Source organism: Alosa alosa, chromosome 11 (genome assembly GCF_017589495.1).
Source record: "Alosa alosa isolate M-15738 ecotype Scorff River chromosome 11, AALO_Geno_1.1, whole genome shotgun sequence".
Classification (NCBI taxonomy): Eukaryota; Metazoa; Chordata; class Actinopteri; order Clupeiformes; family Clupeidae; genus Alosa; species Alosa alosa.
In genome coordinates, this window is record NC_063199.1 from 12699222 (window position 1) to 12713432 (window position 14211).

Consider the following 14211-nt stretch of genomic DNA (forward strand, 5'->3'; position numbering starts at 1 on the left):
CGAGGAGGAGAATGTGCATACTGACCTTCTTTACTCTCGATTTATTTATTTATTTCAGAGGGAAGGACATGGCTCGAGTAGCCCTAGATGCGTGATGAATTCGAAGTGACGTGAAAGACGCCGTCAGAGAAGACTGTCAACCGCAAACTTCCAAAGCAGTCCATTCACATTTCACCAAAATCCCCACTAGCAGTCCATACACAGACGAACAGACAGACATGTACATTGCTCAAAAAAATAAGGGAACACTTACAGTTTTCCACAATTGTTAAAACACATGTTTTGAAACCTTCCACCCTTTTCTCCATTCTCAAACTACATTCACAGAATGTCTGACAGTTAATTGCAGAATAAAACACTCGCCTGAAAAGTTTTACTTGTGCTCAGAACCAAACAGTGTCGGACTACCGATCCAGTGTATGATTGAAGTGTTCCCTTAATTTTTTTGAGCAGTATAGATAGATAGGTGGGCGGATACTTTATTATCTCCAAAGGGAAATAAAACCCTATAAACTGACATGACTAAACTCATAATGTTGTTGTAGCCTAGTATAAACTCAACTATTTGAAAGTTTGTATGAAGAGTATTTGGTGAATACACAGCATTTCAGATAGGTAGGCCTAAAGATGTCATCAGTGTCATAGGTAAAACATAAGCTTTATTATGCATTTTAATACCTCAAGTTATAAGGGTTAAAATAGATTAACTTACACGTTAATAATATACTGTATGTTCACAACACTCTATGAGGGCTGCCATATAAATAGTCTAGTAGCCTACATAGAATTCTATCAAAGGTGGGACAAAGTCACTGTTAGGCAAGTCACAAGTAAGTCTCAAGTCTTAACGCTGAAGTCCAAGTCAAGTCCCAAGTCAAGACAGAGATGTCCTAGGCAAGTTTAAGTCAAGTATTACCAAGGCCAAGTCGAGTCAATCATGCTTTCTATATGTCATTCTTATCAATATAGCATACTTGATATTTTGAAGCACTTATAAGTACGGAGCCCCTAAGGGGACATGAGCAAAATAAAATCTAAAGTTTAGTTTCATGTGCTCACGCGAAACTTTCAAACTTTCAAACTTTCACATGCCATTACGAAAGTTTCATGTGAAAAGGTTTTTTTAGTAGTACACACCTAAACTTTCATGTGCTCACATGAAAGTTTCAGGTGCGCACATGAAACCTTCATGTGCGAAATGAAAGTTTCACGTGAGCAAATGAAAGTTTCGGTGAGCATATGAAACTAAACTTTAGATTTTTTTTTGCTCACGTCCTTAGGGGCTCCGTATATAAGCACAAGCCCAAAGACAAACAAAGTAGGCTATCCTTTGTTCTCTTACTGAGGAAAAGTAAGAGTGAATACAGGATTTTGATTCTAATGAGTTCACTATGTAATAGCCTACTATGTCCCGACTTTCATGCTAATGAAGCAACTTTAAAGGAACACACCTACTTTTTGGGACTTTAGCTCATTCACCGTGTTTCCCAGAGTTCGATAAGTCGAACGTGCGATGTATGTGGTATGAAATATGTATGTGATATGTATGCGATATGTATGTGGTGTGGAATTGGGTTAGCCTATTCACCGTCTCCCCTAGAGTTAGATAAGTGAGCAAAAGCATTTTTGTCACCTTACATGCATTGCCTTATAGCTTAGTGAATGGAATCTCTCGTTGCATTGTGGGTGTCAGCAAAGTGAGCCAATAAAAAAATCCCTAATTGCGGCCTGGTATTTACAATGAGTAGGCTACAACTGGCAATGCAGATTAAGAAGACGAGGCGATTTAGGCAGATATATTGACTTGAGACTACAGTATATTGGGGCGAAGCACTGCTACTTGGGTGCAGAGATATCGCGCAACACATAGCCTACCTTGTCTCACTTGCCACAGCACAGACAATCTCTAGGCTACTCTTTAAAAACAGCCGCTAATTTTTTAGACCATTAGTAATTAAACAAAGACATGTTCCATCATCATGGTCCCTAACAAGTCAAAAACTAGGCCTACAGTGCATCCTCTTCCAAGATGCCAAGCTTGTTTACCATTATGTGCACCATCCATTCTAAGCCATTCTATGCACACCCCATAGCTGTTTTGTCAAAAATTAGAATTGCTTAGAATGCACTCAACACATGTTATGAATGAATACACAACTGAAAGTTAATGACCCCGTGACAATATCCAAAGGATTTAGTCATTTGTTATTAATAGCCCTACTACAAAACAGTGGAAAAATTGGTTGACCGATGCAGGCTAATTTTTTAGAATTATTTTAAAAAAGTGTTCTATCATCATGGTCAACTCATAGGGGCTTAAGAGTCCGCTCCAACTCAATTGTTTACCATTTTGCACCATCCGTTTCACTTTGACTTTGCAACTTTCACTTGTATTGGAGTAATATTTGACAAGGTGTATCTGAAGGGTTCAGATGCAAAAGCCTCTAAATGCCACCTATGTCAAAAATGAGATAAAGATGGTGAGGGGATGCTCTCCACACATAGTATACGCTAATCACATAATTTAACTTCTAAACCCACTAAATACCACTCTCTTCCTGGTCTGAAATATCGATTTATAGGCAAAAACCTATAGGAGCCTGAATTTAAATGCTCATTTAAAAGAAAAGTGATTCTGTACTTAAAGTGTATCTGTCACTTAAAGCATGGTTCGGAGTAATTTCACCCTAGGGTCCTTTGCACCATGACCCCGAGCCAAATTACCCCACTAATAATGCCCTGAATGGTATGAAACTTCTACAGTGCCAGGACTACGGGCTTTTCCCAAATCACGAAAGTAATGTCGATGCAGCGGTAGGCTATAGTAGCAGATAGTAGCATCCATCAGGTAAGTGTTATTTAAATAAACTCCTCGTGTACCTACAAGGAGTTTTATGAGTAAAAAACATACTGTAGAAGTTTCGTACCATTCAGGGCATTATTAGTGGGGTAATTTACAAGATAAAAGTTGGGCCTGCAGAAACTCATTATAGTGTCTGACAGCGCTACTCAACCAAGGTTCGACCAAGGGAAAACAGGTTTTGGGAGGGTGTTTGGCTCGGGGTCATGGTGCAAAGGACACTAGGGTGAAATTACTCCGAACCATCGCTTTAAGTAAAGGAATTGTGTTGGCTACTTTGTTCACCTCTGCTATTGGTTTTACCAAGAATATTTTGCAGTATTTTTAAACTACAAAAATACACACCTTTAAAGTATTTTGGTAGAAAATGCAAAGCCATCCTCCTTCTAACCTCTGTGCGTGAGACCTTCTCAGCAACAAGCACATGCTCCAGTACATACGGCCCCCACTGACGTGCAAATGAGTGATAGATAACTGCAATGAAAGCTTGATATTTATGGTGAAAAACACAACGCTGATATGGGTGTAAGCTTGAAATGCCATCAGTCATTGATGAAGATTTATTGATCGTTTCGGTTAGCTCCGTGGAGCAAATTAAATTGTTTAGGCTATATCGAACCCATCGAACCACATCAAAGGGATCAGAGGATCCATCACAATATCACATGATCCAAGTCAGACGACAAATGGTAGCATGTTCAGTGATGTTCATCCCTTCTCACAATAGATAAGAGACCTGCATTCCATGCAAAATAACGTTGCAATGCAGGTGTAACGTTAACGATGAACTTGATGCTCCTGAAGTTGGTATGGGCAGAAAATAGTTGTTTTTAATTTACCATGCCGCAAGTCAAGTCATTACAAGTCAAAGGGGCAAAGTCAGAGTCGAGTCTTGAGTCAATAGCATGGAAGTCCAAGTCCAGTTACAAGTAATTTCTAATTTTGTCAAGTCGAGTCTGAAGTCATGACAATCGTGGCTCGAGTCCTATGGAAGAATATTAGACTCAAAAGTTTTGTACCTGTGTATCACGTTTTGAAACTGTAGAAATTATTTGTAACTGTAAAAATTATCTGTACAAGTAATTGTCAATATCACAAATATGCCCTACAGTTACAAATCTATTCTACGGGTACGGATCGGTTTTACAGCTACAAATCATCCTACAGTTAAAAATATTTTACAATTACAAATATATTCTACAATTACACATCAATATTCTACGCACAAAAAGCTGCTCTACAGTTACAAATCTTTTCTACAGGTGTACAGACTTTTGCACCACCTTAGGGATGAGAAGTGTCTCATATGTATTGTGTGTGTGTGTAACAGGATTTGTAACTGTAAAAATGATTTGTGATTTAACAAAAAAATAACACGAACAATTTTAAGTATTACTCATATGTCGTTCACTTACAAATATATTCCACAGGTATGAAATATTCCACAGTTGCTGTCTTTCAATTATGAAACTATTCTGCCATTACAAATCTCTGCTGCTCGCACAAGTATTTTCTACAAGTATACAAATCATTTTGAGACTGTTCTGGCGCTTCCTGTTGAATAGCCAATGGCGATCCTCAGGTTTGGCTAGCCAACCATGAATCTCAGTTCACTAACCAATCACAGAGCAGGAGCAGCGCCGTCGTCGTGGCTAGTTGTGTGGGTGCAACCAAACTTGGAGTCTACGCTTGGAGCACGCTAGCAGAGACGGGCTCCGATGCTAGTTTCCTATATTCCTTGAGGTACATTGATAGTTAATACAGCCAGTGTACCTGATACACGGGGCAAGTCGTTAACAAAATGTTTCCCCTCTCTATCGGCAGTTATCTTTCGGCTGTTCCTAGGTAGTTAAGTTATCAATTTATTTACATTTCAAATACAGTCATCGTTTTACATTTCTGATGGTTTGTTAACTTTGATAATTTGCCAACTGTACCTGTGCAGATAAGCTACTACAAATACAATCATGCTTTTCCAGAATGCTCTCTTTCTACATAGTGTTTCAGTGTGCATGTAAATATGCATCGTTGTTTTTGTCTATTCATGTAGCCTAAGCCAGTGTTTCTCAAAGTGTGGTTCGCGAGCTGGCATGCTAAAATATAATAGGCCTATAGATGATTTGTTTGCGATGTTGAACAACTTTTATGTAAATCCAAACAGTTCTGTAACACTGCCTATGTAAGCTACGCCAGTTTAAATCATGAATCCTCTGACAATAAGCAAGGTAATAAGCAATGAGTAGGCCTACTATTTTTTTTGTTTAGCTAGGTGGTCTGTGAGGTTTTTTTATTTATTGGTTAAGTGGTCCTTGTTCTGAAACACTGATGTAATATCTCTTATCAAGGGCCTTCAAGATCACTCCACTGGATCACTGGACCATTATTTACATCAGCATGGAGAACATGTAGCCTACCACTGAATAGAAAATACATCTCCTTCCCTCCTATATTTGTTCTTTAAAATGTGTTTCTTAGGTCTATTGTATTCTAGTCTTTGAACACCATTATTGTAGACTTCTCCCCTGTCCTGTCTGATAAATTTAAAATTGCATTTTTAAATATTATTCCCTAATGCTGGGATATGTGAACTTTAATAAATAATTTTATTCATTAGGCTTACGTTTTTATCCAAAGCAACTTAGACATCAATTCTTACCAGAGCCAGTTTCTCAGAGCAAGTTGGGGATAGGTTCCTTGTGGCAGCTGAGAAACAAAATCACAACTTTCCTGGCTACTGCATATGGTGCACACATTGTAGTTAAATATACAACTAGGAAAAATAGCAATCGTCATACAGTTTCTCATTGCATAGTTCATTCATTGAACAACTGGAACTCTGGTCACCGTCTGAAACACTGAAATTGTTGACTATACTGCATTGAACTTGCAGAAAACAACACTATATCAAGCCAAAACCATAATTGCTTTATTTCAGCGCTGCATTCATAGCTTCTTTGAAGGTGTCATACATTCTTGTCCCTAGGGGGAGTTTCAAAGTACAGTCGGCATTGCCCCTGCCAACAGACCATCCCGTCCCAGAAGACCACCAGGTCTTTCAATGTCTCTAAAGAAACTGTAAGAATTAAAAGACAATATCAGAAAATACTTTTAGTAGTAGTTTGTTTGTTATACAATGCTAGCCTGGTTAGCGCTTCGGACTTGTAACCGGAGGGTTGCCGGTTTGAGTCCCGACCAGTAGGCACGGCTGAAGTGCCCTTGACCAGGCACCTAACCCCTCACTGTTCCCCGAGCGCCGCTGTTGTTGCAGGCAGCTCACTGTGCCTGGATTAGTGTGTGCTTCACCTCACTGTGTGCCGAGTGTGTTTCACTAATTCACGGATTGGGATACATGCATAGATCAAATTTCCCTCAAGGGATCAAAAGAGTATATATACTTATACTATATACTTATAATACCACAAGAAAATTAGGAAATATTTGTCATACCACTTACAACGTATTGTCTGAGGTAGGCACGGCAACGTATTGTCTGAGGTAGGCTGTGACACGGCAGTCTTCCATTTCATCTTCGTCAATCTCCACCTCATCTGGTCAAACCACTCTTTTCAAAATCATCTGCAACAAAAACAGTGTGCCCTGTTTGGAATACTATTATGCCCTGTACCATAGTCATGATGTACTTTATTCTGTCAGTTGTTTTCCTCCATTTACAAATGTACCTTTGCAAAAAGAATGTGAGAGGATGTGTCATGCTTGCCATGTTTAAATTGCCATGCTTGAACATTAATACCTTATGATCCATCAGAGATGAGACACCTTGTGGGAACAGAACTCTAGCCAGTTCTGGCCGTTCTGTTATCATTGGGAGCACCCTAGTATCCTGTAGCCCTCTTTTAAGGCCTGCTTTTCCCGTCTGCCTATGACCTGTTAAACGTATCATAACAACAATATTTTAACCTTATGAAGAACACCTACCCTTCTTCCCCCAACATTCTAAATCCCATATTGCTATGAAGCATAGTTATGTTATACACCATTTGGAAGCTTGGACACTTGGGAATCCATACATCATAACCTTTTTCATGTCATCTGTATAGTGCTTTTGATTTTACTCATTTTGAGTAGGCCTAAACTGTTCGCCAAAGGCCATCATCTCTGGCCCCAGGTTGATAAAAACAAAAGCAAGCTCTGATTTAGCCTAGTCTACTGTATGACTTCAACGAGGTGATCTTCAGTTTTGTTCTGCTTACAGTATCTCACTGCCACTGCAACGCCTTTGAATGCACTCCGCTGCCCTGTTTACAAATGCTACAGTGGACTTAAACTGCCACCTTGTGGCGATAAGTTGTAATACATTTCACACAGCTGTATGAATCACAGAAAACGCGAAAGAAGTGGCCACTTCTGAATGGGACCCACTGTATGTGGTAACAGTCAATATTTTTTTTCAAATGTGCTTCATAAACATACAATCCTGCACTGTGAAAACAAAAAAACATCTTAATTATACATCTCCCTTCACCCAAATACAATAATGAAGGTGAAAGGAAGTTATTAAGCCTTAATGGTGCTTCCTAAAGGGGGTATTGTCAAACCTGCTACTAAAATTACAGCATGAAGAAAGTCAAGGACACGCATGCCAGCTTCCACTCATCCCAGTATTAGATGACTGGTCTTAAATGAAAATGTATTGGCTGTGTTATTTCTTTTTTGTGGGATGTCCAATTTATATGTAGAAATGCACATTTGCAAATGTGACTTAGTACGTTATCGTAAAAAAGAGGCTCTCCTTTTGATTTTGCACTGCCAATGTGTCTTTTGTGAGAAAAATAGTGAGGATTACTGGTGTAGGTCCATGATTTATTTTATAATTAATTAATGATTATAAGCATGAGGGCTCTGCCGTCTCCTCTTGTTTTAAATATATATAAATCAACACTTAATACTATTTTACAGTACAAAACAACTGTATTCTGGTATCTAATAGTTTGTGAGGGGAAAAATATGTAAAACTGTAAGTGAAGTTTATTTTAGCAGGACAGCAGGACTCAATGGCACCTTCTGAAAGTATTCTGAAAACAGGGGTAATGTTTGTACTTATTTTTGCACAAAAACAAACAGACTTTGCTTACCTCTTCTGGAAATGGCATGTGAGTACTCAGTGAACTAGGCTCAACTCACTGGTACAGAGGAACTCTAAATAGTCCAGGTCCAGAGGCTGCCTTTGAAGAGCCTGTTCCAGTCTGGTTTTCAGCCTCTCTAATAACCTACCAGTGTAGAGAGTAACTATAAATTTATCATAGATAATGATCTATCACTGACAGGAACCGACAAAAACGTTTGAAAATAAACTGACTTTTTAAGATAGAATAGTAGTGATTTCTCTTTAACTTTTACAAAATATAAAACATACACATCCGAGGATGTTGTTTTAAGTAGGAATACTGCCGTCAACAAGTTCAAAAGGTATGCTTTTTGAAACTCACATCGGGCGGCGACCTATTTTCATAGACAGTAAAATATATTTTATGACCCACCTGTGCTTCAGAAGGAGGCAGCAACTGGGGATCCATAAGAAACTGCTTACACAGAAGAAATAGATACATAGACAGATTAATATGATTGTCTACCAATGCCCAGCACTGTATTTCTGTATTATTTATTTTGTACCTTATGATCAGTCATGAAGAACCATCAGAAAATGCCAACATAGCCTAGCTGATGTTGACACCAGTTGGTATGTTTTGTCACACATATCAATGGATACTTATTATTAACTTATAACTAACTCCCTCCTAACTAACAGCAATCTGTTGAGCATCAAACCTACTACGGTTTTTCTGCAGTAAAGAGTTTCTGTTGCCTACTATAAGAGTTCATCAAGTCCAAAGTAGCACCTCACAATCTGCAGGTAGACCTGGAATACGAGGCCTAATGGTTAAGCACCTCTTGATAATAATGCTAGCCGCCTGCCTCGTTTTGATGAGCCTACCTTATGACCGACTGACAAACTCCCTTAAAACTTTGACCGCATTTGTTACAAACTTGAAACAAAATGTCTTCAAAAGTATGTTGAGTGTTGTTATTTATTTCCATCCACACACTACATTTCCGTTAGCACTTGCATGCTGCTTAAAATGACAGACTGATTGAGTGGGATTTGGCTAACTAGCGGTAGCTTGCTATATATAATAGTTATTTGTCTGTTGCCAACATTAGTTGCCATTGATTGATCTCACCTCGTTGCCCCGTATATCAGGTACACTGGCTGTATTAACAAGGAATAGTGGACATAGAACATGTCTGTGTGGTGTAGGCTACCAACATACCTCAAGGAATACATGAAACTAGCGTGCTCCAAACGTAGACTCCAGGTTTGGTTGCACCCACAATATACCTTTATATGGCTCTGGTTGCACCCACAGACAACGACGGCGCTGCTCCTGCTCTGTGATTGGTTAGTGAACTGAGATTCATGGTTGGCTAGCCAAACCTGAGGATCGCCATTGGCTATTCAACAGGAAGCCAGAACAGTCTCAAAATGATTTGTATACTTGTAGAAAATACTTGTCAGCGAGCAGCAGAGATTTTGTAATGGCAGAATAGTTTCAGAATTGAAAGACAGCAACTGTGGAATATTTCATATCTGTGGAATATATTTGTAAGTGAACGACATATGAGTAATACTTAAAATTGTTCGTGTTATTTTTTGTTAAATCACAAATCATTTTACAGTTACAAATCCTGTTACACACACACAATACATATGAGACACTTCTCATCCCTAAGGTGGTGCAAAAGTCTGTACACCTGTAGAAAAGATTTGTAACTGTAGAGCAGCTTTTTGTGCGTAGAATATTGATGTGTAATTGTAGAATATATTTGTAATTGTAAAATATTTTTAACTGTAGGATGATTTGTAGCTGTAAAACCGATCCGTACCCCTAGAATAGATTTGTAAGTGTAGCGCATATTTGTGATATTGACAATTACTTGTACAGATCATTTTTACAGTTACAAATAATTTCTACAGTTTCAAAACGTGATACACACGTACAAAACTTTTGAGTCTAATATTCTTCCATAGAGTCCAAGTCATTTGACTAGAGTCCACACCTCTGGGCTACATAACATTTAATTCTATAACAAAAATGTCAATTTGAACCCGACTGATATGGGATTTTAAAGACCAATACCGATTTCGATATTTGAGGATTTCAAAAACCGAAGCCTCTCAAGCAATGACAATCAAGTTAGCCTCCACCACTCAACCAATGCTAACATTATTTTACTGTTGGATATACTGTAGGCCTAAGCTGGAAAGGCAATACTGGAAATTTAGATGAAGGATCATTTGTCTTTCCTTTACTTTAATTTAAAAATAATTATCGCCGGCTACAAATGCCGATACTGATAGATCGGCAAATAGCTAATATCGGCCTATAATATTGCCACACCGATTTTTCAGTCAGGGTCTATGTCAATCATTATGAGGCACAATTACCTTGTAAGTATTTAATTACTTTAGCATATTTTGTCATTTCTATTTTGCAGAATTGGAACAAATCTAATGTAGTTTGTAACAAAATACTTTGAGAGATTGTATTTAGAGTATTTCAAATACTTAAATACTTACAGTAAGAAAAACTGTCATTTTTTTTTCTAATAAGCCTGACGAAAAATTGGGCTTAAAGGAATAAGAAAACTTAAGAAGAACAATAAGTGTGCTTTGCAAGCACACTCAATAAATCACATGGTACACATCATTGTCATGGGTGGGTAAACTACCTTTTCCTCCTGGCGTTTAGTAACCGGAGGGTTGCCGGTTCGAGCCCCGACCAGTGGGCCGCGGCTGAAGTGCCCTTGAGCAAGGCACCTAACCCCTCACTGCTCCCCGAGCGCCACCGTTGAAGCAGGCAGCTCACTGCGCTGGGATTAGTGTGTGCTTCACCTCACTGTGTGTTCACTGTGTGCAGTGTGTTTCACTAATTCACCGATTGGGTTAAATGCAGAGACCAAATGTCCCTCACGGGATCAAAAAAGTATATATACTTATAATTACTTACTTACTTATACTTATACTTAGAAGGGAGATAGCAGAAGGAACAAAGGAGTGTTTGAATCTATTTGTTTTAGCAAATGGGAGTCTGAGCAATGAACCTGATGGTAGAAACTGAAACTGTTGATGTAGAGGATGAGAATAGTCAGACAAGATGAAGTTTGCTTTCTTAAATAGCTGTTTGTTGTAGAGATCCTGTAAAGTTTCTTGTCCAAGCCCAATAATTTTGCTACTAACACTAACAACCTTGTTCAGTAGGTTCCTCTCCTTTACCCTCAAGGACTGAAACCAACAAATAAAGGAGAACGTAATAACAGACTCAATAAAAGAACGATAAAACATAGTCATCAGGGTATAGTCAACCTGGAATTTGGAGAGTAATAATATACAAAATAGGAGGTAGGCCATAACAGTTTTTTTTCTTCCAAGCTTACAGTATTAGAAACAAACAAAACCATCACCAGTGTTTATGTAAACAAATAAAGAGCAGCACATTAGACCATTATCAAAAGAGAAAATAACCATTGTTGTCCACCGTGGCACAAAATCCACCCATAGATTTGACTGTGGCAACAACAAAAAAAGTTCAATCCATGTTCTCATCCAAGTTGGCCGACATATTTGCACATAGGCCTACGTCTTTGCACTCTGTGCAAGCTAGGGAGCAGTCAAGGCCTTGATGACGGCAATTGCAGAACATTGTGCTGCAACCAGGCTTGCACTTGCAGCGCAAAAGATTGAGGTGCAGGGTCCTGATCAGTATGGTCAGGAATGAGGCATGAGTCCTGGAACCTCCAGCCCCATTCCTCTGGTGGTAGGAAGTTTCCCATCCATTCTTGAACTTGATGGTACACTCTGAAACTATGAAACATAGCAGATGAAGATGTTGTTGCGAGGGTGGATAGCTGTTTTGCGGTCAGTCACCTTACTATAAAGACGTTCCAGTCTGAGGTCATTGAGAGAATCTGCTTCTTTGCCTTGGTAGATCTGAAACATTTTTATAGTAAGAAATATAGTAGTAGCCTACCTAAGAACTTCAATAATAGGTAGATTCTAGCTGTAAGTCTGTCTGTAAAAGTTACATCCCAAGAGACTCTTTTGGAGAGCCACAGACTTGATTTCATTTAGAATCCGTCGAAAGACTCCAGAATGACATGGAAACATGTATAAAAAATCATATCTAGTTCTAGCTTTGTTGGGGGACAAACTTAGACAGGAAGCAAATGTGTTTCACTGATATTAATATTAGCTGTGCTAGATAGACTTGCATGCATACTACAAGGGCACTGGGTCATGTCATGTAAGGAACATGGTACTGCAAATAAACGGAAACATAGCCTACATTGCAGAGCTACTTAAAAATAATTCTGTGAAAATGCATGGATTCCAGTTGCTTCCAGTAGCAGCAACTGGAATCCATGCATTTCCACTGAATTATTTTTGGAATCTGATCCCTTATCATACCTGTTTATTCGTACTCATTGCTCGAATTATCGTGACTAAATTCAAAATGGAGGTGAACGGTAAACTTCCTGAAGGTACTCTCTGTATAAATCATCTTGTAAATAAACTACCAGTGCTTTTTCAAAGTTCTCAATGTCTCGTTTTAAATGTCAGGGCCCTCGGAAGTCTACCAATGAAGTGTGGAGCTACTTTGAGCCTCGTAAATGGTGTAAAACAGTGATTTATTTGCATGGCTAGGCCGATGCCCGAAGCACCCCCTTTGAAATCCTGTTGGTAGCATCGGCTAACTAGCGCCAGATTTCGGGGTGCAGGGGACAAGCCGAGATGAGCTATGAGACAAAAGTTCACACTCGGTATCATGTTTCAACACACTTTAGGTCAATATCACACCGAACTTCTCCTTTAACCCTTTGCTTAAAATAGGGGAGAGCTGGGAGGATAGAATTTAACTAGTGCTGTCCGTTAAACGCGTTATTAATGGCGTTAACGTCAACCTATTTTAACGGCGTCAATTTTCTTATCACGAGAATAATGTTCTTTTTGGTCTAACAAACTTTCTAGTTTTTTCACATGCTGTTGCAATAACTAGTAACGTTAGAACAACTAGCCTACAACACCACATCGGATCTAGCTAGACCGGAAACAATACGCACTGACAAATGGAATGGAAAGTTGCATGTGCTGCACGTACACGCCCCCTTTTAGGGGAAAGATGACTGTTTGGATATATACTACTACATTATTCTGTGTATCGGTGTTGCCTTAATCCCATACATGTCGTTTGGCCGTTCTTTTCAACTCACATCACTATAAAATCCCCCAAAAAACGGACAAAAATCAGCTGTTCCAAATGCATTTATGGAGCCTTAAGTTGAAGCTGTTGGAGTGCCTGCCTGCGCGGAGCTACTGTGTAGGTGGGTGTGCGTACCATAGCATTCATTTTTGTTGGCGTCCCTGCAAATACTAATATCATTACCCTTTTGGAAGGACAGCATAAAATGTAAACCCATTTTTCCTTTTGTGACCAACTTAAGTGTTAGAATCCAACTTTTCTCTTTTACGATCCCCTCTGGACATTTCTGAAGTTGGAAAAAATGAAAAGAAAAGTCAACTGAGGGAGCCAAAATGGTCAACATGGGTTGCAAACCCAATTTTGTTTTTGTTAGGTAACACTTTACTTGACAGTATCGACATAAGAGTGACATGACACTGTCATGACACATGAACCCTAACCTATTACAATTTTAACATGCTTTTATACATATGAGGGGCATAGGATAACGTACCAATAGGCCAGTGCACAGAAAGAGTAATGCAGTCCCAAAATTCATATTTTCCCTAACCTAACCCGAATGTCACTTAATAACAGAAGTGTTTTGTTTGTGCTGCCATTTTTATGTCACCCTGTAGACAACTTAAAAGCATTATGTCTTTTCTGTTTCATCATCCCCTTAGAACATTAAAAGTTGACACAAAAAGGGAAATGCAGTTCAGTTTAAAATGAGGCCAAACTGTTGAATTTGTCACACTACATTCATTGGTTACGGAAATGAGGGTGGATAGTTTGCTATGTTAGAGTTGATTCCACTGTCTCCAAACTGTTTCCACACTCCAAAGTCTGCTTCCTGTCAGTTCAATCATCATTTACATTGATATGGGACGCTGATTACATGTTTTACCAGATCTACTTCGAAGCGAAGCTAGCGAAGCGGTCATATAGGGATTGTCAACGTTTTTTTTTTTTTTTCCCCATCTACTTCCTGAATTTTTGGTCAGCGATACCCAGGACACCGAACCACCAGGGCACATGAAATTTGGTGGCCCCACTAGACTTTTACGGAAAAATTTTGTTTCGTCCCCAGGGGCC

General features: G+C 39.0%; 1 long non-coding RNA gene across 2 annotated transcripts; it reads right to left on the reverse strand.

The window, feature by feature from the left end:
- Positions 1 to 5897: 5897 nt before the first annotated feature.
- On the reverse strand, positions 5898 to 8707 carry LOC125303771. 2 transcript variants are annotated; one of them, XR_007195102.1, is made up of 5 exons: positions 8359 to 8707; positions 7954 to 8088; positions 6612 to 6745; positions 6315 to 6436; positions 5898 to 5933 (listed from the first exon to the last, which is right to left on the reverse strand). It is a non-coding gene; the product is annotated as an uncharacterized LOC125303771 (long non-coding RNA). The 2 variants fall into 2 exon arrangements; XR_007195103.1 differs by having other exon boundaries at positions 5899 to 5933; positions 6308 to 6436.
- Positions 8708 to 14211: the final 5504 nt, after the last annotated feature.